The 26787-nt window shown below is 38.3% G+C and overlaps 1 protein-coding gene and 1 long non-coding RNA gene across 3 annotated transcripts in view; one reads left to right on the top strand and one right to left on the bottom strand.

The window, feature by feature from the left end:
* The window catches only part of LOC125413989 (putative ATP-dependent RNA helicase DDX60), a 337410-nt gene that overhangs the window by 207933 nt on the left and 102690 nt on the right, over positions 1–26787 (top strand). The gene's annotated exons all lie outside the window — the stretch shown is intronic.
* Positions 998–26761, bottom strand: LOC125413990 (uncharacterized). The gene is made up of 5 exons (XR_015736169.1): positions 26653–26761; positions 11838–11925; positions 10413–10470; positions 9718–9776; positions 998–1300 (listed from the first exon to the last, which is right to left on the bottom strand). It is a non-coding gene; the product is annotated as an uncharacterized LOC125413990 (long non-coding RNA).

Genomic DNA, 26787 nt, shown 5'->3' with positions numbered 1-26787 from the left:
CTGAGATAGTTTTATGACTTCTCAGTATATTGCCAAAGGACTCCACAGAGTACTCCACAGTATTGCTTAGCCATCTTCATTGCTGCACTATTCGCAATAGTCAGAAATGGAAATAGCCTTAATTACTTTCAACTGATACACAAACAATGAACATTTATTCGTGTTTATTATGAAATACTATCCATCTTCATAAAAGTTAAAATTGTATAATTTATAGATAAATAGATGAGATTTTAAAAGGATCATATTGAGCGAGAAAACCTAGGCCCAGAAAGACAAATACCATCTGTTATTCCTACCTTCAAATTATTATATACAAGTGTGGACCTCACCCTTGCCAAAAAAATATCTATGCAACAGAGACTCTTACAAAAAACACAGCATATCAAAATGCATGCTTCTCCTGGGAAGAGCTTCCCAGCTTCCCTACCAAAAGGCTAGCCTTCATTTCATATATCTGCAAGTAACATTGTATAGACTGAGTAGATTGTATTCATGTTTTTCTCCCGCACACACACATACAAAACAGCAGCAATTAAAGAAAAAAAGGACATGAGTTGAGAGACAGCCCGGTGAGCAAATGTGCCATGGTACATGTGCCCATCTAGCCTTCCTCCAAAAATTAAAGAAAGAACTTTTTAAAAGCATTTTAATTATCTTACTGGAGTGGCTTTAGCACAATCAAGGTAAACATAGAGATGCACTTGAACCCTTATTTTTTCATGCAAATCTTTGTACAACTAATAGTCCAGTAAGTATACATCTTGGTATATTTACTTTAGGGTATTTTCAATTAAAGGCTGTTTTGGGGCATCACCTCGGTTTTACTGGGTTTGATCAGGAGTCTAGGCAGTTTTCCTGAGGGTGGTCACATGCTGAGCGTGGTCACACACTTCAGTTTTATAGGTTTCAGACTGATACTAAAGACAGTCATGAGCAGACTTTCCTGTGGTAGGAACCGGTTCATTACTAAAGAAAATCTACTCCAATGCAATGCTTTTCTTATTCCACCACACACAATTTAATTAATTACCAATTGAGGGAGGGGTGCAAAAGCAAGATTACATATTTTTAACATTAGATGTTTTTCTCCTAATAATTTTATCAATAAAAAAATATGATTCTACAGTTGTATTTCAGTGTCAATAACAGCGCAGGTTCCACAGTCTGTACCTGAGATGACTATAAAGAGGGTTGCAAGACCTGTAAGGCCTCCCATTCTTTATTTATTTTAGTAGTCTTCCACATCACCAGCACGTATGGCAACCAGTGCTTTCTCATAGGGCAATGAAGCAAAATTCTGAAAATTAAATAATACAGGCAGTTGAAATCAAATCTCTCCATGGTTCAAAAAATCAACTGCAATTCTTTTAATCATGGTATGTAAGATTTGTGGACTGTTAGTCTTCACAAAATGATTTATTTTTCTGTCTAAAGATTTTCTGAGCCATATTCAAGGTGAAACTTATTAAAAATAATGCTATTTATATTCAGTACAATATGTTTTATGTAAAACTGGTGAAACTTTAATGTTCATTTATGAGCACAATAAAATGATAAAATGAATCTTTTCTTCAGCTTTCCTGTGTTACCCTGGTGTAGGACTGTGGTCTGTATTCTGTCAGTTATATTTTAAATAAATGCTGATTGGACAGTAGTCAGGCAGGAAGTATGGGCAGGACAACCAGGCAGGAAGTAGAAGTGGGTCAATGAGAACAGGAGAATTCTTGGAAGAAGGAAGTCCACTCCTCTGCAGTCTTGACCAGATCACAGAAGAAGCAAGATGTGACTGCCCTGCTGAATAAGGTACTGAGCCACATGGTTAAAACAGATAAGAATAATGGACTAATAAAAGTTATAAGAATTAATAGGAAGCATGAGCTAATGGCCAATCAATTTATAACAATTGTAGACCTCTGTGTGATTTCTTTGGGACCTAATGATTGCAGGAACCAGGCAGGACAGAAAACTAACAACAGTACCCAAATATTAATATATTAATTGATGGATTCTGGACATTGTCAATGTGTTTCAAAAGATACAAAAACATTTATACTCTTTAATTCAGGAATATAAAGAAATGCAATTTAAAAATTTATGGATGAGCACAGGGAACTATAAACACATGCATCATAATGTTATGGTGTAGGAGGTTCTTCTATTCATGTGTTGCTGTCATTGGCTAATGAATAAAGAAACTGCTTTGGGCCTGATAGGGCAGGACTTAGGTAGGGGGAGAAGACAGAACTGAATGCTGGGAAGGAGGGCAGAGTGGAAGACGCCATGGATCTTCTGCCTGAGACAAATGCTGGTTAGAATCTTGCCAGTAAGCCACAGTCACGTGATGATACACAGATTAATAGAAATGGGTTAATTAACTTCCTATTAGTGAATAAGAAGTTCGAGTTAATGGCCATGCATTGTTTTAATTAATATAGTTTCTGTGTGGTTATTTTGTGTGTAAGCTAGCTGGGTGGCTGAGACAAACAAAGGCTTCTGCTCTTTGTAACAATTGGCAACTTCAATGTAGTCAACTAACTCCATGTAAACCCTGAGAGGGCTTAAAAAGGAATTTTAGACACAAATATAGAGTTTAACACAGCTGCTTTTTGCTGTTTGCTGGCAGGGTGTCATGGAGAAATTTTCCTGACTCAGCAGTAGCAACAGGAAAAAAAAGTTGCACCAATTTAAAAGGAGGCTTCCTGGGCCCTGGCCCTGTGCATACTCCAGCTATGGAGAATTTTTGGGCCGGGTGCTTGTGTGCCCACTCAGGATCAGGAGGAAATTAACTGAGACCATGTCCATGGCTTGGCTCATCCTGCCTGGACAGGTGGCAAGAGCAGGTTTACTAGGCTTGGGCAGGCCCGAGAGCATGACAGATTCCCACCGACATAAAGAGAAATGTTTCCAGGCTATGTAGTGCTCTGCGTGGCAGATTTGCTATAACTCAGATAAAAAGGGTTTATGTACTGCATGCTTATTCTTGAGGTTGGACTGTTGAGTGTGCCTCCTGCTGGTAGCCCCAGAGCCAGCACTAGTGGTGCTTCTAACATTTTCAAATTGAAGAGAGGTGGAGACAACATCCAGTGCAGCTACAACCAAGATGCTTAGATTTTAAAAGCTCTTCTAGACAGTATAAAATTACAGACAATGCAATAAGAGAAATTCAGACATAAAAGACCTCTAAGTGGATCACAGTGTTGGATAAAAGTATGTAGACTTGGGAGAGAGAAGAGAAAGAGTATAAAGAATCATAAAATAAAGTTAATGCTTAAAAAAGTGTTAAGTCTTTAAAGAGACAGAGTACAGATAGTCATAGATTAAAAGAAGTAAAGAAGAATACTCTAATTAACCCAATTAAAAAATGGGGTGCTGATCTGAACAGAGAATTCTCAACAGAAGAACTTCGAATGGCCAAAAGACACTTAAGGTCATGCTCAACATCCTTAGAGATCAGGGAAATGCAAATCAAAACAACTTTGAGATATCATCTTACACCTGTCAGAATACCTAAACTGAAAAACACCAATGATAGCCTATGCTGGAGAGGATGTGGAGAGAGGGGAACTCTCATCCATTGTTGGTGGGAATGCAAACTGGTGCAGCCACTGTGGAAATCAGTGTGGCGGTTTCTCAGGAAACTGGGAGTCAACCTACCTCAAGACCCAGCAATTCCACTCTTGGAAATATACCCAAGAGATGCCCTATCATACCACAAAAGCATTTGTTCAGCTATGTTCGTAGCAGCACTATTTGTAATAGCCAGAACCTGGAAACAACCTAGGTGCCCCTCAATAGAAGAATGGTTAAAGAAGGTGTGGAACATATATACATTAAAGTTTTACTCAGCGGTAAAAAACAATGACATCTTGAATTTTGCATGCAAATGGATGGGCATAGAAAACACTTTACTGAGTGAGGTAAGCCAGACCATAAAAGAAGAATATGGTATGTATTCACTCATAAGGGGATTCTAGCCATAATTAAAGGTCTTTGAGCCTATTAATCGTGATCCTAGAGAAGCTAAATAAGAAGGTGAACCTGAAGAAAATCATGTAGTTATCCTCCTGGAGATCGGAAATAGACAAGAGTCCCAGGTAACCTCGGTTGCATGCGGGGGTGGGAGGGTTGTTGGAAGGGGAGAGGGTTAGAGAGAAGGGAGTAGGGGAGGAATGGGGAAAGCTGGGGGACTGGGATTGGGGAGAGGGAAGAAGGATGGATATGGCATCAGGGAAGAATATATTTCAACTAAGGGAGTCATTTTAGGGTTTACAAGAGACTTGATTATAAATGGGATCCCAGGTCCAAGGAGAGACCCCCAGATTGTTCTCTGGACAGAGGAGAGGGTACCTGAACCAGTCTTGGCCCATAACCATACTGATGAATATTTTGCTTATCACCATAGAACCTTCATCTGGCGATGGATGGAGATAGAGACAGAGACCCACATTGGAAAACTGGACTTAACTCCCTAGGTCCAAACGAGAAGCAGAAGGAAAGAGAACGTGAGCAAAGAAGGCAAGACCAGAGGGAACCTTGATCCGATGATGGATGGCAATACAGATGGAGACCCACATTGGAGCACCGGACTGAGCCCCCCAAGGTCCAAATGACGAACAGAAGGAGGAAGAACATGAAAAAGGAAATCAGGACCACGAGGGGTGAGATCACCCACTGATGCAAGGGGACTGATCTAATGAGAGTTCACCAAGGCCAGTTGGACTGGGACTGAACGAGCACGTGATCCAACCAGATTCACTGAATGTGGCCGGATTCTCTGAATGTGGCTGGCCCGGAGTCTTTCTGAAAAGCCATCAACAATGACACTGGGACTTGTTTCCTCTGCATATACTGGATTTCTGGGATCCAGTCTGTTTGGATGCTCACCTTCCTGGACCTGGAGGAAGGGGGGAGGAACTTGGACTTCCCACAGGGCAGGAAACAATGACTGCTCTAGGGGATGGAGAGGGAGGAGGAGAGGGAGTGAGGGGAGTGGGAGGGTGTTGGGAAGTGGGGCGGAAATGGAAACTTTTATAATTTAATAAACTTTGGAAAAAAATGGAAAATTCACAGAGAGTCTGGATTTTGTATAATATTGTCTTGCCTTTGAGTTTTTTGACTGTGAAGGAGCTAAGTACAGAGAGACATTTTATTGTATGGGCTGCTAAGCTAAATCAGCATGTATATTATATACATATTTTGACTTCAGAATTTGTGTTCACGGATATGATGCTTTGGTAAAGAGGTCTTCTTTTGTTTTTACAGAAGATGAGGACCTGTGGATTACCTCCAGGCAATTATAGTTTCAAGGGCCAAGGCCTCCTGAAAGGTTCTGTAAACACCCTCAAAAAATTTCTTTACCCAACTGCTGACTGAGATGAACCTAGCATGCAGGATACACCATAAAAGACCTGAATAAGAGTACCCCCAATCACTAGGAAGTAGTTTGGACAGAACTGCACCCATATTTCCAAATATTGTTAATAAATGTTTGTTTATATTTAAGTGGGGATATGATATATATATATATAAATAATTTGCATTGATATAAATCTTGATTTATTGATACAAATTTAAGGTTAATTTTGTTTTCTGTATATGTTTTTCTGATCTTGATTAAGGTATTGTGATTGTGTAGCTCATTTAAAAATGTAATGTATAATTAAAAAATATAGGTTAATAGATAATCATCTATAATAGTCAAGTTTGTAGTCATGTTAGTTAGATTTTTTAGATGTGCATAGATATATTTCAGATAGGCATTTTTCATATCTTTCAAAGACTACAGAATATGGCATTTAAAATGTTTTAATAACTTAGGACTTTTTATGACAATGATACACATTTGCTCTTGGCAGCACCAGCTACTTCAAGAGGAAGATGGGCATTGAAGAGACTTCTTATGGAGTTTGCTAACCATTTGGTCAAGAAACTGCTCTTGCCTAGACTGCTTCACTGAACATGCAGTACCCACAGAGAGATGACTGCTGAACTTGCCTAAAGGTGAGATGGTCCTTTGGGGTTCCTGCTTCATGAAAGAGTCTGCAAGACATTCTGTAGGACACAGAATAAAGTGACTGAACTTTGAAATTTCCTGCTTCATGGAAAAGTCTGCTGGATACTATGGGCCTGTAGGCTAAAAATGGATGCCCCAATGGCACAGAAGAACTTTGAGTGACGGCACAGGCAGTGAGATATCTCTGTCAATTCTAGAGTTTTGGAAGTTTCTTACAATGTGCTTCCTGTTTACTTAGGTAATATATCCTTTTGGACTCTTTCATGGAGTTGAAGAATAGACAGTTATTATTATAGTTTTCCTTAGTTATGATAAAAGATAAAATAAATATAAATATTGTAACTGTAGTTTTTGCTTGATACCTATTTTGTTATATGTAATTTTACTATGTTAAAATTAAAACCTTCCTTTCTTTTTTAAACAGAAAAGGGACAATGGTGTAGGAGGTTCTTCTGTTCATGTGTTGCTTTCATTGGCTAATGAATAAAGAAACTGCTTTGGGCCTGATAGAGCAGGACGTAGGTAGGGGGAGAAGACAAAACTTGATGCTGGGAAGAAGGACAGAGTGGGAGATTCTTTGAATCTTCTGCCTGAGATGGACGCTGGTTGGAATCTTGCCGGTAAGCCACAGTCACTTGGCAATACACAGATTAATAGAAATGGGTTAAATTAAGATGTAAGAATTAGTGAATAAGAAGTTAGAGCTAATGGCCAAGCATTGTTTTAATTAATATAGTTTCTGCAAGGTTATTTTGGGTGTAAACTAGCTGTGTGACCAGGCCAAACAAAGGCTCCTGGTCTTTGTAATAATGTTACATAGCAATGAAACATTATTAGTGGATATATAAAGCCTATGTTGATGCTCAATTTAGTTTCTTTGCTTGTTTGTGTTTTGAGACAAGGTTTCAAGGAGCCTGTCCTTGTCTCTACTTGTTTTTAAACTGAGGGTTGACATGAAGTCTTTATTTTTCTGCCACAACCTCATGAGTTCTAATGTGAAGGTTGCAGCTATAAATACAGGGGAAGGGCCACATCCACATGGTCCTGTGTATTCATGTGAGAACTGAAACCTTGAAGAACAGTCATAGGGAGTGAGTATTAAAATCAAAGAAGGAAAGATTTTACTTTCAAGGTGCAATGACTTCGCAGGTTAAGATTTATTTGTTAAAGCACTGAACGCTGTGTCTGAATTCTTAAAGTCAACCACCCTTGTCAGATAGGTAGCTTTCTAGATCCCAACATCAAATTGCTTAAATTAAAGCTTTTATTTATGGTCCAGAAAGAATAAAATATGAGGTTAAGCCAAACATGAAGCGAAAGCTTACTTTGATATCATGAAACAAGAATTTCCCAAATCTCTCTTTAGAACATTTTTATATGGTCATTAGGTCTATTTTACTTCTGGCAATTAGAATCCAGATGACAGTTTTACTATGGAAGCTGAAGTCCTAATAGTTGAAGAAAGGTGGGTAGAGAAAATAGCACTTTAAATGTCTGTCCCACATCCTTTGCAGTAGCACTTTGCTTGCAGGTCTACATGCCTCCAAAACCACAGCTGGGGATGTCTGAGGCCTAGCTACACAGATGGTTCAAATGTCTTTAAACAGAATAGTGGAGATATCTGGTGGTCAGTCAGCATAATCTGCTTTTATTTCAGAATTTTTTGAGTGTCTATGAAAAAAATATCAACAAAAGTAATTTTTGATTTGAAGTTATTAAAATAAATTATCTGAGCAAGTTTTCAATTTTAAAATGTAGGTCATTTGAAGTTTCTTTATTACAAACAAAGTTTCAGGGGAATAAAAACAGATTGCTGACAATTGTTTGCTATGCCAGCTCCTCATATAAGAATTTTGGATTACTTATATGTAATCAACTTTAGCTACAAACTATTTGTCAATCTAAGAACATTTTTTTCTGCCTCGAACATATAGGGTTATGATTTAATTTGTAAGTCATTAGAATGAATTTTACCAAATCAGAGCATAGCTGGAATTAGAATAACTTATTATTTGCCCAGGGTAATTCACAGGGGAATTTTAGTCTGGTGTCACAGTCATGGCTCACTGGAGAGGAATTGTTGAATTATAGTAGAGCTTCGCTCAAGATACTATTTTGCACAAAGCAAAGAAGCTATGAACAATAATTTTTCTCTTGAGTTCTGAGGCTATGTAAATTTTTATGCATAAGCTAACTCCTATGTCCAAGACACATAATAAAAATATTCTTAACTATTAGCATAATTCCCCAATATGCTGGAAAATATCAAGAAGTTGGCCTGTAAAATATCTTTGGTAATATTTTACTTACATGCATAAAAATGTCATACTTAACCTGCTCTTTTGTACAAATAATACATACTAATGAGAAATAAATTGCTTTAAGAATAGCACTTTCTGATCATTGAAATTGTATATTTTGCTCAAATCACTATACTTTTGCATTTAGTGAGAGTATCTTTATTTCATGGGTATGATATATGTATGTAAGATATTTTCTTTAAACTTTTATTACATTATTTGTGTGTTCACGTATGTCTGTATGTATGCATGTGTGCATGTTTCTTTATGTATGTGTGAGTTTGTGTGTGTTGTGTGTGTACGTATGTTGACTTGTATGTGCATGTGTGCATTTTTATAGGTGTATACATGAGTGTGTTTCTGTGAATCTGTATGTGTATGTATATTGTGTATATGTGTGGTCATGTGTGCATATGTATGTGTAAATGTTTTGGTTTCTATGTGTAAATGTTTTGGTTTCTATGTATATGTGTGTTGATTTATGTGTGTATGTGTTTTTATGAGTATATATGTGTGCAGGTGTGTTGGTTGGTATGTGTGTGTATGTGTTGTGTTTATGCATGTGCACATGTGTGTGTGCATGTGTGTGTGTGTATGTGTACCGCAGTGTATCTTTGGAGGTCAGAGGTCAACTTGTTGGAGTTGTTCCTTGAACCATGTGGGTGGCAGGAATTGAACTCAGGTTGTCAGGCTTGGAGGTAAGAGCCATCTCAGATGAGGGCACTGAGCTATGTCCCTAGTCCATCCTTTTTCTTCTTTAAGACAATATCAGAACATGATGAAGACTGGGTCCCTTATCTGATGAGCTTAAGTGTTTGTGTCCTTAAACTGGACTGTTACAGGGTGTGCAACTGAATCCCACACCAGAACATGAATTACAGTGTGTGCTATTGAACATCATACCAAGGCATGGATAATACTATCAGTTATTTACAAAAAACAGGTCTAGACTTTATTGTTGTTTAATGATATTTTATAGTATTTTTGACATATAGTACTTGTACACTAAAAAAGTAGTATTTTGTTTCCAAATTTCAAAAATTATAACTGGTCTTTTTTTTGGCTGAGAGTTTACATTATTTTGGTATTTTATGCCATATATTTTGTGCTTACATACATGTGAAGTAGGGTCTTAGAATATGTCCAAATGTATGTGGATTATCCATTTATATAAATGTTCAGACTCTAAACTGCATGAAGGAAATTCACCCTGAAGTCCCAATGTTTTATGTGCTTATGCTGTATGACTCATATGTCACATATGTCTTATGTGACATATCTGTATTTAATAAATTTTGCTTTGGTGTTTAACTAACTTCTTTTTACATGAACGCAATTTCTTTGAATTAAAAATAATATATGTTAATTTTAGATGAATTTTAAGACTTGTGTTATACTTACATGGCTTGCCCTGTATCATTTATACGCAAAATAGCTTGCTTTCTCCTGGTCACAGTGAACTAGAGAGGTAGAGAACAAGGAAGATATTTGAATAATATGTAATTCTTCAGAAGTTGAGAAATAGAATAAATAGAACACTTTTATAATCGGCCAAAATCATGGCATTGAATTACAATTTCAAATTTTAGAATAATGGTAGCCTTAGCCATACTTTACTAAAAAATATACACTGTCAACTCTGTATTTTAAAATGACAAATGATCTTAACTAAACATAAGACCATTATTATTAATTTTAAAAAATATGGTGCTAAACTGGGAAGTGGTGGCACATGCCTTTAATGCCAGCACTAGGGAGGCAGATGCAGGCAGATTTCTGTGAGGTCGAGGTCAACCTGGTCTACAAGAGCTAATTTCATTTGGACATGCTCCAAATGTAGAGATAAACCTTGTCTTGAAAAACATATACACAAAAATGGTGTGTGTTAAATATTAAAAAGCTAACACATACAATATATTTATGTTCCTGATTGCCGCCTATTCATGTAGTCTTTAAAACTGGTCTAGACCAGGAGCTCTTTGAGTGGCATCAGATTCCTTACAGATTTGTAACCAGATGAGACATCCTTTAAGGAGAAGCTGTAACAAATGTAAAGTGTTCTTCTCCAGTTTTGGATATTATTTGACTAAGCTTACCGTGGATTTAAATAGCCTGGAGCCTCCCCAACAGATGTCCCTGTGGTATCCGTTGAGACTGTAGACCATCAAATAGTCATGTTTGAAAAAGTACATAGATTCATTACATACATAAGTAACAAATGAGGCGCTATATTGTTTCTTCCAAATAAAATCTTATTAGCTTTTCTTTAAGTAATTGTTTTGATTATGAGACCATATCTTCATCTTTTTCTTACTTTCAGTACAGAGAGGAGTAAACCTAATAACTAACCTTAAGTCTCTACTAGAAGGCAAGTTCCCAGGGGGCTTGGACATCTGTTGCTATTTTTATTTTGTTGCTTTGATATTCTACCTCAGGTACCCAATTAGAGACTAGTAACCAATCATTCAATATTGATTGATGGAATGAACCAGCTAAGTCTTTCCTGGTGTTCCTGATGTCCGCCCTCTGTTCCCCTCATATCCACTGTTTGGGCTGCTTTGAGTATTCAATGATTTAAGTTCTATTCTAACTCTGTTGCTAATTAGCTGACATGCGATGAATGCCTATTAAATCTATTGGGAATTTGACAGAACATAAATGTATTTCTTCCTCAGAAGCATTCTTACTGAAAACCAACTCCATCACTCATCTTTTGGGGTCTCATAAAACCCACCAAATCATTTTCATTGGACATTTGCTTACTGGATAATTCATAAAAATACTGTGACCTCTCAACTCTGTGTCAAGACTTTCTTGGAATGGAAACTAATAAGTATTCGTCTTCTAAACCTATTACGGAGCATTTCACAATGACTCCTCACGTACCTTTCCTGAAGTGTGGATGGTAAGGCCACAGACTACTTTGTAAAACATGAACACTGGAATAGTCTCTATGAATTAGAGCAAAGGCCATTTCTATAGTGGGCTTATCATTTTAGATAACAGTCAGGAGGCAGGCTTCTGGGACTCACTGCTACTTCACAATTTAAGTTTTTTTGATAATATGATTTGTTCCTGAAAGCAAATTTATTAAAGACAGTAAAATAATAAAAATAATCAAAAGCAAAATTTGAAAATATCCTTTCTTCTTGGAGACAAGAATATAGTCACACTATTAGCATTTATCTGTTCCTGAAAAAGGGGTGGATGTCAATGATCCTATCATAGATTTAAACCTGTGACAAGTTGCTTCCTGAGACAGGGCCTTTGAGGATTCCCTTCTGTCATAGAAAAGTAGAGCCTATTTTAGGGAATTATGGTAATTCATTAATGTCTCCAGATTGCCATTGCAACAAACCACTAGCTCATGGACTTTTCTGGAGTTTATAGAACTTTCAAAAAATTTCATGGAGAAAAATGCTTTAAAAAACCTACTCACGCACACTTAATCCATTCAGAACTGGTCAGTATTGACTGTGGAATGCAAGGTCTGTTGTTCATTTTAAAACAATACAGCTTACCAATTGCAACCAGCAGCTCCTGGAAGTAGCCATCGTAACAGTCATTGATGGCGTCCACCAGACTTTGGCTAGAAATATTTTGAAATTTCTGGAAAAAGGTAAAAAAATGCATTCAATTCAAAAAAGATGTTCATAAATATCATAAACTTAAAGCATAAGTTTGTTTTATAATAATGGAAAGGAAAGGTGCAGAGTTTGGAGAAATTCAAGTGTAGGTTAATGTAACCATATCTCAAAGACCAATAGGTAGTACGGATATTTCATAAATCACAACATCTATAACAAAGACCTTGACTCAAGTCAGAGCACAGTAAGCTCAGTGGAGATTATTCAAGACACAATATAAAGTACCTGGTATAGGTAAATTTAAGAGTCTGTTTGTGAAAGCTTTGAGATTTAGTTATAAGAAAAAAATAATAAAAAAATAAATAATAAATAAATAATAAAATATTATTATTTTATTAATAATAATAATACTATTTATTTGACAAGTTTATCACTGTAACTGTTAGTTTTGACCTTATTTGTTTTTTGGCGAGCTTTGGTGTAATTTCATCCTTTTTTTCTCTCAGTGCTTTCACCACTGGGCTTCATGTAGTTTGTTTCTTTACCTTAGCTTCGTTAAAAATTGTTCTGACCTACACAACAATTCAACTTAATCATTCTGTCCAGCCCTACAATTCCTGTCTTCCACTTCCTGACTGAATATCTTTTTCATCACTTTCAAAAATTCTCTATAATGTCTTTATTCATTATTGTATAATAGTTTAATTTACTTTGATAGATCTGAAATTTATAAGACCTAAAGGCTTTGTCTCCTTTACTTTCTGATGATTCTGAATTGTCAGAAGTCATATTTGTCACATTGTAAGTAGCAAGGATCTCCTCACAGGTAAGGGAAAACATGCTTTTGGATGGCAGATGTTTTTTATTAATTTTTGTTGAGCTCTACATTTTTTTCCTAATCCCCTCCTTGTCTTTCCCCTTCCCTTCAACCTTCTCCCAAGGTGCCCAAGTTCCCAATTTACTCAGGAGATCTTGTCTTTTTCTACTTTCTATGTAGATTAGATCTATGTATGTCTCTCTTAGCGTCCTCATTGTTGTCTAGGTTCTCTGGAATTGTGATTTGTTGGCTGGTTTTCTTTGCTTTATGTTTGCTTTATGTTCACTTATGATTAAGTACAGATGATATTTGTCTTTCTGGGTTACCTCACTCAAAATAATATTTTCTAGCTTCATCTATTTTCCTGCAAAATTCAAGATGTCATTATTTTTTTCTGCTGTGTAGTACTCCATTGTGTATATGAACCACATTTTCCTTATCCATTCTTCAGTCGATGGGCATTTAGGTTTTTTACAGTTTCTGACTATGACAAAAAAATGCTACTATGATCATAGTTGAGCACATGTTCTTGTGGCACAATTGAGCATCCTTTGGATATATACCCCAAAGTGGTATTACTGGTTCTTGAGGAAGGTTGTTTCCTAATTTTCTGAGAAATCACCACACTGACATCCAAAGTGGCGCTACCAGCTTGTTTTTCCACCAGCAACGCATAGTGAAAATAGACCTATATCTATCACCACACACAAATCTCAAGTCAAGGATCAAAGACCTCAACATAAAGCCAGCCACACTGAACCTTGTAGAAGAGAAAGTGGGATGTACAGTTGAATGCATTGGCACGGGAGACGACTTCCTAAATATAACCCCAGCAGCACAGACACTGAGAGTAACAATTAATAAATTGGACCTCCTGAAACTAAAAAGCTTCTGTAAAGCAAAGGACACAGTCAACAGGACAAAATGACAGCCTACAGAATAGGAAAAGATCTTCACTAAGCCCACATCAGACAGAGGGCTGATCTCCAAAATATCCAAAGAACTCAATAAATTGGTCATCAAAAGAACAAATAATTCAAAAACAATGGAGTACAAACATAAACAGAGAACTCTCAACAGAGGACTCTAAAACAGCTAAAAGACACTTCAGGAAATGGTCAGCATCCTTAGTCTTCAAAACTACTCTACTAGTATCATTTTATTGAATTTGATTTTTATTGGTGTTTAATTTTTATTGCGGTAACCTCAGTGCTGTCCTGCTACTGCCTCCTATGTCAGGTTAAAGAGAGCACTCCTGAATTCATCTCTGAATCCTTTAAGAGTAAAATCATGAGTAGTCTTACACAAGCGTAACAATATGAGGCAATAAGAAAATAAAAAAAAAGTCTTAAAAAATCATATGGTCACTCACCAAGTGCTTAGGGAAGGGTCAGGGAGGGTCAGAGACGGTAATGGTATTCTCAAAAACAAATCAATGTCATGGATTTGGGAAAGTGAGGTTCCAAAAAACAGAAAATAACTCAACTCTCACAGTAAATAGAAACCTAATTTTTTAAAAATATAGCATAATGGCTCCTTCTTTCAAATGGAGTCAGGAAGGTTTCTCACTTATAGAATGAATGCATTTCTTAATGACATCAACATCATTTATATAGCTGAAGTTTTCACATTTAAAATTGAGTCGATAAAAAGGTAATGAATTATTGAGAGAGATACTTTGATTTTCTTCATTTTTTTAAGTAGATGAGAAGAATAAATCTACAAAGACAAATGGATATTTAAAAGAGGCTTTGATACTTATTGGACTTAAATCAAATCTAACAGTTTTCTTTTTCAGTTTTCTTTTCGCCCAGTTATGGATGGACTTGATGAGGAAATGCTTAACTCTGAAGCATCGTGGTCTCTATTGGACAACTGCAGACAGACAGCTCTGTGGTCATTTCAGTGACTGCTTCAAGGAAGTGGCCTGGGATGTATGGACTCTCATTCCCTAGAAAAGCAGAAAAGAAGAGTGGAGCAAAGGAAAAAATCAGTTGTTGGCCCCAAAGAGGATTTAATCACTGACAATGTGCCATCCATTAAGGACAGTTGCTGAGCCATCCAGTTGGGAGTCCTCCCATGCTGCTACTTCTTTGGGAATAGTGATTTAATAAAAACTATTTTGGGGAAGGAATGTGCCAGAACCTAAGCATCTTCAGCTCCCAAGATTTTCTCAGGGTGTTTGGTCAACAGGTGTCAAAAGAGCCTGTGGCAGAAACATTCCAGACTCACTGCCACTGTTCTAACTTTACACATGCTTTGGTGGCATAGTTTAAATGCATTGCTACTTAGACAAGGACGCATTTTATTTGTTTCTGCAGGAAGAAAGGGTGGTAAATGAAGTGTCCACATAACAGCCTCTCCTTAGGAACACATATGAGTATACTGGGACCATGGACTTTTGTTTCTGAATTTAAGTTAAATATTGAAGTTATGACTACACCATTAAATTCTACACAAATATTGTACAACATGGGGTTTCTATGGAATAAAAGATGTTGGAATATCTGCATTTGAACCATACACAGGACAACCTTGACTTTCTCAAAACTTGTTACAGATGTAGATTAAATAATATTAAACTTTTTATTTTAATAATGGTACATGCAAGATAAACTCCTGAAATGGCAGTCAGTTCAGAGTCAGAAAACATGCAAATGCAAAACAATATGGTAGGAGGTTATTAAACTCTTCAAGACTTACAGACTTAGTGATCAGAGGTGGTTAACCTCACAGTATCTTTATTCAATGGTTTAATTTTCCATGCTCTGAAATTTGAAGAGAACAGTTGTTCTTCACAGTGCATGACTGCCACTTTAACTTTAGCATGGACATAAAGTTCTTATGTCTAATACTCAATATTCTTAAATATTGTTCTGTATGTCAGATCTCTTGCCAGATGCTGATATCATGAAACTGGACTACAAGGCCTTAAAAACTATGAGAAACTTGCTATTATAGATTTCACTAACACATTATTAATCATCTCTCTGTATCAGTTTATCTTATCTGTATAGAGAGCTATGGAAACCTTGTTTAAATATGTAAAGAGCCGATAAAGTCATGAGTATTTTGTTCACATGTGTACACCATATCAAAGACCACTGTCTCAGAATCAAGAGAATGACATGACACTGACATGGTCAGGCTCAGAGGAATGGCAAAATTTTCCTCTGATCTGAGTGTCAATGTTGACAGTGTGTGCAAGTAGTGATGTTGACAAACAATTGACTAGTGAGTGCAAAATTCACCACTGCTATTTCCTCCTCCTAGTACACAGTTGAAATTACTCACCTTCATAGATTTCCTATTGTTGACTGAAGTTTCTGTCCTGACAGGTTCCCAAAGTCGTTACATCCCAAAGAATCAAACAGAAGTCTACATTAATGATAAACTGATTGGCCCATTAGTTCAGGAGTCTTATTAACTCTTATAACTTATATTAACCTATTATTTTTATCTATGTCAACCTCATGGCTCGGTACCTTTTCAGCAGGGCAGGGCACATCTTCCCTCTGTGGTATCTAGACAGAACTCAGGAGGAATGGCCTTCTTACTTCCCAGAATTCTCCTGTTCTCATTGACCTGCTTCTACTTCCTATCTGGTTGTCCTGCCTATACTTCCTGACTGGCTACTGGCCAATCAGTCTTTATTTAAGACAATATTTTCAGAATAACAAATTGTCCCATACTAATTCCCCCTATATTTTTTTTTACAAAGGAAAATATCCATAGTCCATTTGTGGGGGAGTGAGGGTGGAGTATTTCAGGCTACTTCCTGATGGTTGGGGGTACTGAATCTTATATTTTGAATTATGATCAAGTCCTGACTGAAGGATCTTGTGAGTGTTGATCATCTCAAGCAGCAGTCTTGAATCTGTTCTAGTTGTAGAACTCAGACATCTGGACTATCTGTTCCTACCAGAGATTTCTGAGGTTGTCTTCCTTGATCAAACCTGATTTTTCTTAACTCAGAATGAATTCATAGCCTCTCATTTCCTGTGGAAACAAAAGCAAAATCTCTTCTCCAAAGTAACACACCTTTTGACCTCCATTTTGAAGTCAAGGTATTTTCAAAATACCTATCTTGGATTAATTCAGCAGCATTTATAAACAAATATCTTTTTAGCAGCTGTTGCTCCTTCCTCAGCATTCAAATAATTCAAAGAGAGCATAAAAACAAAATATCAAGATTCTCTGTGCATTTTTCATCTTTACATGGTTTTATTTTAACTTCAATTTATTTTATTTTTACCTTTAATATTTGGCTTTTTGAGACAGGCTTTCTGTGTATCTTTGTCCTGAAACTCACTCTGTAGACCAGGCTGTCTTTGAACTCACAGTGATCCACCTGTCTCTGCCTCTCAAGTACTGGGATTAAAGGTGTGTGCCACCACACATTGAATTCACAGAGATATGTCTACCTCTGCCTCCCAAGTGTTGGAATTAAAGGTGCATACCACCAAACCCAACTATTCTTTCTTTTTTATTTTAAGGACTTTAACTTTTTTCTATACTCTTCCAAGCTTGCATATATTTTTAAACACAGTAAACCATTTAGAGGCCATTTTTTTTCATTTGAATTTATCTTTACTGTATCTCTCTCTCTCTTTTTGACCACATTAGTCTTTAATTTACTAGGCAATAAGGCTAGGATTAAAGCTGTGACTTTGACAGCTGGATCCAGCCCATTTCTTAGCTTTTTGAAATTCCAGGCTCATGGTGAATATACAGGCCAGAGCCATGTTTATTGCCACAACTCTATGGCATTTTAAGGTCCTTGTCAGCAAGCAAGCTGCAACAGTGTGTCCACAAACAACACTCAAATGCTCTCTCTGTAGCCAGTCCTCCTGACTCAAAGAATCAGAATTTGAGCTGGCAACATGGCCCAGAAAGCTTCCTGCTATGGCTGAAAACCAAAAAGCATGTGGTCACCTTTTTTACCAACACTGTTTAAGTGTTTCATGCCAGGACCTCTTAAAAGAACTGCAAGGTTTTGCAGCTAAAGCTGAGTCAGGAAGCCTCTCTTAGATGAGAGCGCTTGCTTGCCTATAACAAGCAGAGCAGACCCAAGAAATTGCTGCTACCAAGAAGCCATGCTTTACTCTATTCTTTTCTGTCTAGAATTACTTCCCAAGCTCTCTCAGGTTTTATATGGATGCAGTTGTCTACATGGGCACTGTAGGTACATAGGTCTTTTCCCCTTTTGTTCGTGGCGATTTGCAGGGCCGTTTTACCTCTGGCTCCCTGGCCTTTCTGCTCTTGCACCGGCCTGAGGGTTTTGCTTAGAAAGAACTTGGCCCTCTTTTGTTATGCGGTTCCAGCCGCAGGCCCTATATGCCTGCCACGCCTGCCTCCCGCAGCTGCTTCTGGCCTTGGGTGCCGGGCACCTGTCATCCTCTTCCACTGCTCCTGATGGGAGAGGGCTTTGCCCTTTTGTCCCCTTGCCCACTAGTATATATACCCGACTTGAGTTTAATAAAGTGACCATTTACTCTTTGGTGAATGAGCAGGTCTCTTTGTGTCTGTGTGCTTTAACCCTTAGGATATGGTTCGGGAAAGTGCACGCCTATTCCGAGGTCTGGGTATTCACAGAAAAGTGCGGGCAATAGGGCACCATTCTTTTGATTGAGGCTTCTGTCCAGCCCAGTCCTCACAGTCATTAGGTCCCGAAGAATCACACAGATTACATTAATGATAAACTGATTGGCCCATTAGCTCAGGCTTCTTATTAACTCTTATTACTTATATTAACTCATTATTCTTATCTATATTAGCCACATGGCTCAGTACCTTTTTCATTGGGGCAGGTCACATCTTCCTTCTGCTGTTTCTGTACAGGAATCAGGAGGAATGGGCTTCCTCCTTCCCAGAGTTCTCCTGTTCTCATTGACCCACCTCTACTTTCTGTCGGGTTGTCCTGCATATACTTCTTGTCTGGCTACTGGCCAATCAGCCTTTATTTAAAACATAATTGACAGAATACAGAATTGTCCCACACCATCCCACCAACCTACTAAGACAAAGTAATAACTCTGTAATACACCTAATAACATGCTGTGTTCTGGATTCTGCACCTGTTTCTGTGTGTCTGTCCTTTCATTCACTTGCCATCTCTAGTAGGGTTTCTGCAACCAACCAGAATAGGATGTGCTACCTCTGAAGGAACACAAAGTACCTTTAGCAGATACTCAGCAACCTGTTATCATAAACAGATGCTCAGTCAAAATTATTGTATCCATCCTTTTCTGTAATCACACATAATAATATTGTGCCAATGACTTCCTCATTTAGCATTAGTTGGAAACACCTATAAAGAACACATGAGTATCTACAAATGCACTACAAGGGGCTGTAGTTTCACTTATGTCTTAGCTGGGGTTTCAGCTAAGTATGAAACAGTATGACCAAAACAATTTTGAGAGAAAAAGGGTTTCTTTCACTTTGTCTTATAACACTACATTAACAAAGTATTGTTAGAGTAGTCAGAGTAGGAACCTGAAGACAGGAACTGACACAGAGGTGATAAAAGAGTTTGACTGACTGGCCTGCTCCTCATGGCTTGCTCAGCCTGCTTTCTTGTAAGACCCAGGAACACCAGCCCAGGGGCAGCACCACCCACAATGGGCTGGGCCCTCCCCCCTCCCCCATCCATCCCTAATTAAGAACATGCCCTGTAAGTTTTCCTGGAGCCAGGTCTTATGAAGGCATTTTCTCAGTTGAAGTTCCTTCCTTTCAGAATGTGTCAAGTTAATATAAAACTAACCAGCACAACAAATAGGTGCAAAGTCCTGTCAAACTGGCTAAATCCTTGAGGGTTGAGAAGGGCAGTTTCATTTCTGATATTCTCAAGATCTAACTGTTATCTGTCTTGGCACCCATAGTACAGAAGTCAAGCACTGTCTAGTTGTTTGATGCTTGGAGAAATTAAGCTTCATCTTTGCAAATCTTATTTTATTTTCCTGACACTAGTTGTAAATCAGTTCATATTAAATGAGGCCCCGTCCAATCAAATGCTATGAAAAATGTCTAAACTGGAACCAGGGAGCACTGCAGTTAGTGCCTTCAGAGAATCTGTCACGGAAATGTCATTCACAGTGTCCTCTGAGGACTCACTGAAATATAGCAGAAGCTGGTTATGAATTTCTGACACAAAATAGAGCCTTAGACAGCCAAGTGCTATACCTTCTTGAGGGACATTGATTGCTTACATACTAGATGACCCCGAACAAAGGTTTTACAGATCACATATCTGGGACCTTTCTTAGCCACTTGCCTGTGATATTTATCTATTTGTTTATTTTTTAATTTACTTATTTATTTATTTATAAAAATTTCCACTTCCTCCCCTCCTCCCCATACCCTCCCACTCCCCCCACTCTCTCTCCTCCTCCCTCCCCAGTCCTAAGAGCAGTCAGGGTTTCCTGCCCTGTGGGAAGTTCAAGTTCCTACACACTCCCTCCAGGACTAGGAAGGTGAACATCCAAACAGACTAGGATCCCAAAAAGCCAGTACATGCAAACAAAACAAGACCCAGTGCCATTATTAATGGCTTCTCAGTCAGCCCCCATGTCAGCCACAGTCAGAGACTCCGGTTTGATCACATGCTCTTTCAGTCCCAGTCCAGCTGGCCTTGGTGAGCTCTCATTAGATCAGTCCCCTTATATCAGTGGGTGAACGCACCCCTCACATTCTTGACTTCCTTGTTCATGTTCTCCCTCCTTCTGCTCCTCATTTGGACCTTGGGGGCTCAGTCCAGTGCTCCAATGTGGGTCTCTGTCTCTATCTCCATTCATTGTCAGATGAAGGTTCTCTCTGATCCTGACTTCCTTGCTCACGTTCTCCTTCCTTCTGCTTCTCATTTGGACCTAAGGAGTTAAGTCCAGTGTTCCAATGTGGGTCTCTGTCTCTATCTCCATCCATCGCCAGATGAAGGTTCTATGGTGATATGCAAAATATTCATCAGTATAGTTATGGGACAAGGCCGGTTCAGACACCGTTTCCTCGGCTGCCCAGGGAACAATCTGGGGACCTCTCCTTGGACCTGGGAACCCTTCTAGAATCAAGTCTCTTGCAAACCCTAAAATGTCTCCCTTAGTTGAGATATATACTTGCCTGCTCCCATATCCATCCTTCCTCCCTCCCCCCCATCCCAGTCCCCCGATCTTTCCCCATTCCTCCCCTACTCCCTTCTCTCTAACCCTCTCCCCTTCCAACAACCCCCACAACCCCCCATGCACCCGAGGTTACCTGGCACTCTTGTCTACTTCCAATATCCAGGAGGATAACTATATGATTTTCTTCAGGTTCACCTTCTTATTTAGCTTCTCTAGGATCACGAATTATAGGCTCAAAGACCTTTAATTATGGCTAGAATCCACTTATGAGTGAGTACATACCATATTCCTCTTTTTGTGTCTGGGTTACCTCACTCAGTAAAGTGTTTTCTACTTCCATCCATTTGCATGCAAAATTCAAGATGTCATTGTTTTTTACCGCTGAGTAAAACTCTAATGTGTGTATGTTCCACACCTTCTTTAACCATTCTTCTATTGAGGGGCACCTAGGTTGTTTCCAGGTTCTGGTTATTACAAATAGTGCTGCTATGAACATAGCTGAACAAATGCCTGTGATATTTATAAATAATTAATTTGATGGCATGCAAATCCTGTCATTTCCTTTAATGGTCAGGTATTGAAAATTGACTTATGCAGAGTTTCAAACAGTAGGTAAGTATAGAATGAAGACACAAGGCACAAAGGTTGACTATGTTAAGTAGAAGAAGGTTGAAATGTTAGCTAAGGAAGTTCACCCTGAAAGACAAACACTCAAGAATTCAGAGAGTCTAAAGTACCGGCATAAAGTAAAGTAGAAATGCAACGTGTGCTTCTCAAACCTCAGGAGAAAGTACAGGGTGTGGCACAAGAGCGTATAATGGAGGCAGAGAAAAGTAAAAAGAAACCCCAGAAACCATAACACCAGATGGAATCGTCTGCTTCTTGGTGTTTATATACTTTAGGGTATATTATGATTTCAATGTGTCACCCAGAATGATGTGCTTTAAACACATTTATCAATGTAATCAAGATGGGGTGCAGGTTTTCAATGGCATTGCTTGTTGATTATAAAGGATCTGTCTTCATAGATGGATTAGCACCAATTAAAGCATTGTGAGTCACTTGACCATAAGCGGTTTTCTACCTATGGGTCAAACAACCCTCTCCCAGGGCTCCCATATTAGATATCTTGCATATCATATGTTTAAATTAGGATTCACAATAGTAGCAGAATTGCAGTTATAAAGTAGAAAGGAAAATAATTTTATAGCTGGGGATCACTATACCATGAGGTACTGTAGTAAGGGGTTGCAGCACTAGGAAGGTTGAGAACCACTACCCAGGAGGACTTTTTTTTCCAGATTCTGGCACAGTAAAAAGTGGATTTCAAAGTTTTCAAAACCATGATAAATTCATTTCATTTTTTATAGATTACCAAGGTATGATATGTTATTAAATAACACAAAGAAGACTAAGACTAGAAAATTGAATAGGATGAATCAAAGTTTATTAAGTTCCTACCTGACAAATCTGAAGTCACCAAAAGTTAAAACAACCATGGGATAAACAGCATTTGCTTACCCCAAATGCCCACAAAGGAAACCCGAAATGATAACATCATACAAGTTTAATCAAAAAATAAATAAAAATAAAATAGTTAACCTATTAGCAAGAAGAATTTCATTCTAGAATGAAAAGTATTTATAAGAGATCATATAGTTGAAATCGTGTAAACAAATTTTTGAATTACATCAAATTTTAAAACTTGGCACCATTTATTGCCTCTATATCACTTTAATTATCATTTATCTCATCTATACAGCAACCTTGAAGTACCCATCTTGTAAAATTATGGTAACAATATAATAAATACAAGGATATCCTCACATCACTGCCTCATAGTAGCCTCCTGTGTTGCAATAGTGTGCTAGTTTTGTTACAAGCAAATAAGTTATGTTTTTCCTACTCCATTAGCTTACAGTATTGTATTATGTTTTTATTTTTTGTTTTGTCTCCTGTAATGAATTATCATAAATTTAATGATATAGACGAAGACAAATGTATTCTTAGACAGTTCTCAATGTCAGTTTTATGGGGTTCAAATCAAGGTGCCGTCAGGAGTTGTTTCTAGAAGATCTAGAAAGGCCATAATTTTTTTTATCATATAAGATTTGCCCACTGGTACAATAGTGATGGACTGTTATGGACATGACCAACAACCACTTTCTGATTTTAGGATTTTAGGTCTTTTCTACAGGAGAAATATATGCCTGGCAATGTAAACTTAGCTCTAAAACCCATGAATGGGGAAACTGTAGGCTCTAAAAGTGAATTTACTATTGTTGTTTTGTTATATGGATATGATGTCAAATTTCCTTCTAAGATTTGTGCTGCTCCCAACTTTGGTCCAAAAAGCTTTTGTTTGTGATGGATGATGGTTAATGTAGAAGCTAGCTAGTGAATCAGTGACAGCTGAAATGAGACATCTATGTCTTTGCCTCCAAGGCTCTAGGAATATTATGGAAGAAGGTATGGAAAGAATGTAGGAGTTCAAAATAAAAAAAGCATGACACAACATATTCTGGATATTACACGGTTGTTACGTATGTGAACTCAGAGCATCCGTGACTACTACACAAGGCAGGCCCATCAACATCCCATCATGGGTGAGAGAAAGGCTCATGAAGTCTCCCCTCTCCCTGAGGACCAGCAAGCAGCCAATGTTTGCTGGGGGCGCCATGTTCCTCAGTGGTAGCCACAGATAATTTGCCCTTGCTCCAGCAAATAATCATGTTTATGTCAACCATCCTAATGAAATACCATGGGTCAGGAACAATAACAACAAAAAGACATGAATGCAGAATGTGAACTTGGAAAGAAGAAGGGGTTTAGTGGAAGGGAAAGGAGTTAAGAGGATACTATGATCAAACTAAGTTACATATATATTTAATGAATTTATAAAATATTAAATTAAAAAATAATAATAGTGAGAAAGAAAGAATTGACTCTGGTTGTCCCAGGAACTCAGGTTTGTATCTCCTCTGTTCTGAACAAAAGGATTTTGTCTTCTATAAACTCAATTAAAGAAGACAAATAATAACAATGAAAAACAGAAACGTCAGAGCTATCCAATATGGCCACAATGGAAAGATGATTGGCAAAAAGATCCAGTGAGTGTCCAAATCCATCTTCAAGGTCTTGTTGTGACTGATAGTGAGTGTCCAAATCCATCTTCAAGGTCTTGTTGTGACTGACAGTGAGTGTCTAAATCCTTCTTCAAGGTCTTGTTGTGACAAGATAAATTCATCTTCAGGGTCCTGATGTGATTGACAGTGTATGTCCAAGTCTACCTTCAGGTCCTGATGTGAGGATACGGTTTAAATAGAAGGCCCAGAGACAATACTTAACCAATCAGTTCAGTCATGGTACAAGTCTCTGGCCCTTCTCACTTCTCTCCTGCAACCTACCTCTTCTGCAAGGCCTTATCTTATAAGGTACAAACCTTTTGCTATCTCAGGGCAATTCTAGTTTCTTGGCATTTCTTGTTTCATTAGTTTGATGTTATATATCACGTCAACAAATGGTATCTTCCATCTTCTAAACAAAGAAATTCCTCTTCCACTGCTGAGAGATTTGGACATCTGTGAAAAGTTACTCCTTGGATGACATTTTGCAGATAGAGGGATCCCTCCTTCCCTGCTGTGGGAGGGTGCATTCTGAGATATCCTCAGCCTGTTCCCTGTGTGATGTGATTGCAGCCTTTGGACTGGCTTGTTTTTCTCTACCAAGAGCTTTTCTGAGGTGCTAGCTCACTCTTGGTCAGCTGACTGAGAAAATCCTCACAATGTTCATCAAGCATGGTGATTTGTCACGTTCTCTAGTGGATTACTTCAATTTGATTCTTTGACTTGTGATTGTTCCATCATCTCCACAGACTGTTGCTAAATGACTCCATTTGTAATCAAATTATCAGACTGAATTACTGCCTCCATCATGGTAAGACTCTGATATGATTTCTTTGGCCCACCTAGAATAATCCCCTTTTCTCATGATCCTTACTTAGTTTAGCCTAGTCTGCAGCATCTGTTACCACAGTTAGCACAATCCCAGGGAATTAGGACACTGGCCTCTACTGGAGGAAGCAGGAAAGTGCAGTATTCAACTTGTCAATATTTGAAGAGTGAGTAAGAATCTAGGATCATTTGGAAAAGGTCAGATATTAATTTCAAGTCTATTGTTTTTTCTCAATATTACCATGAATGACCTTCCATAATAACAAATAAACAGATAACATAAGCACATGAATGCTGAATGGACCTAAGAAATGTCCCTCTCTTTACCATCCCTGCCTTTTTATTAAAAGATTAACTTTTATCATTTGCTGGGGAACCAGGGTTCCCTTCCAGGATTCTCTTTTGTGGGGTTTTAGTCTTGTTAATTAAAGGAATCTTAAAAATACACCAAGAAGGAAGCTCAGGGAACATTCTGTCCGAATTTGAGAGAGGAACGACAGGATATGTGCACTGTACATACTAGCCACTGCTGGAAGAAATGACAAAGGAAATGCATGCAACTTTTCCGAGTAAGGTTTCCAGTCCTCAACAGCTGCTTGGGCAAGGAGCTCTGCAGAGAACCTGTGAGAATGTCTGGAGTTCGAAAGCCAGAATGCTTAATATCCAAGTAGATAGGAAGGCCAGAAGAAAAAGATAATATCCCTTGAATTAGAACTCAGACTACCAGATCCTTAGAAGCAAAGGTCTGGGAACAGCTACAAGTGCATGGGGAAGCTTTGCTGTATAATATCTTATGGAGGAGAGAATTCCTCCCACTTCTATAAAATGTCCTTAGGTTAGGCAGTTTTATAGAGAAGTGGTCTTCTATCCAGGTGGGAGACATATGCAGTTGTATTAACTCTTGAGAAGGAGATAATAATACGTAATTTTCCAACCATTGGGGCATATCACAACCTCATGTCTCCACCCAGGGTCTCCACCCAGGGTCTCCACACAGGGTCTCCACCCAGGGTCAGAAGTAGAACTTTTCTCAAACAGCTCCTATCCTTCTGTGAGTTGTCCCTACACCCCCACCTTTTCATGTGCTTTTTTTTATGTAAAGGAGGATCAGAGCTGATGCTTCCCAAGGAAACCGGAGGTAGGTGGACAGCTGACCATGAGGAAGGGGCCCATCCTTAATAGCCTTCAAAGCGTTTATTGTTACCGAGCATATGTATGACTGGGAAATTTATTGTTCACTGTTACTCACTGCTCTTTCCCCGTGGGAAGATATCTGCCACTCCCTCACTGAGTAAAGAGCACAGATTCTGGTCAGATCAAGAGCACTCAAATGCAAGACTTCCCCACTTTCTAGAATTTGCTTATTTAGGCTTTCCTAAAGTTACTGGGGATACTACGCTAGAGAGGTGTCCCACGCAAATGCAGGAATCTACAGGTTTAGAGAGAGAGAGAGAAAGAGAGAGAGAGAGAGAGACACAGAGAGAGACAGAAAGAAAGGTAGGGAGGGAGCAAGAGAGGGAGGGCGGGAGGGAGGGAATGAGGGAGAGACAAAGGGAGGAAGGGAGAAAAGGACTGAGGGACAGGAGGGAAGAAAAAAATAAAGGTAGAAATAAAAACAAGTAATTCCAATTTCAGTTTGTTTAATGGTGTTTATTGGTCGAGGAAGATCGCAAATAGATTAATCGCAGACTTCAATAAGAAGCTTAAATATTCCCAAGTTTCTTGCTGCCCCCACTTTAATGTCTTTAGCATACCTGTGGGAGCAGAGGGCAGTCACCACACCTGGTGTTCTGCTTCTTTGGCCTCTCCACTGTTGCCTAGAAGTTTTCATATTTCTCTGTCAGGCTTCCCTCCACACTTACCTCAAGAATCCCAAAGCCTCAGGTTTCCCCGTCTGACAGTTTTGACTTTATAGAAGGATGCTAAAAGCTACATTCTCCAAGTCCTCTTCTCCAATTAGATTGGTGCTGAGTGGAAATCGAAACTGAAACTTAAGG

This window comes from Myodes glareolus, chromosome 23 (assembly GCF_982192425.1).
Source record: "Myodes glareolus chromosome 23, mMyoGla1.1, whole genome shotgun sequence".
Classification (NCBI taxonomy): Eukaryota; Metazoa; Chordata; class Mammalia; order Rodentia; family Cricetidae; genus Myodes; species Myodes glareolus.
Note: the sequence above shows the minus strand (reverse complement) of the source record. Positions and strands in the feature narration are given on the sequence as shown.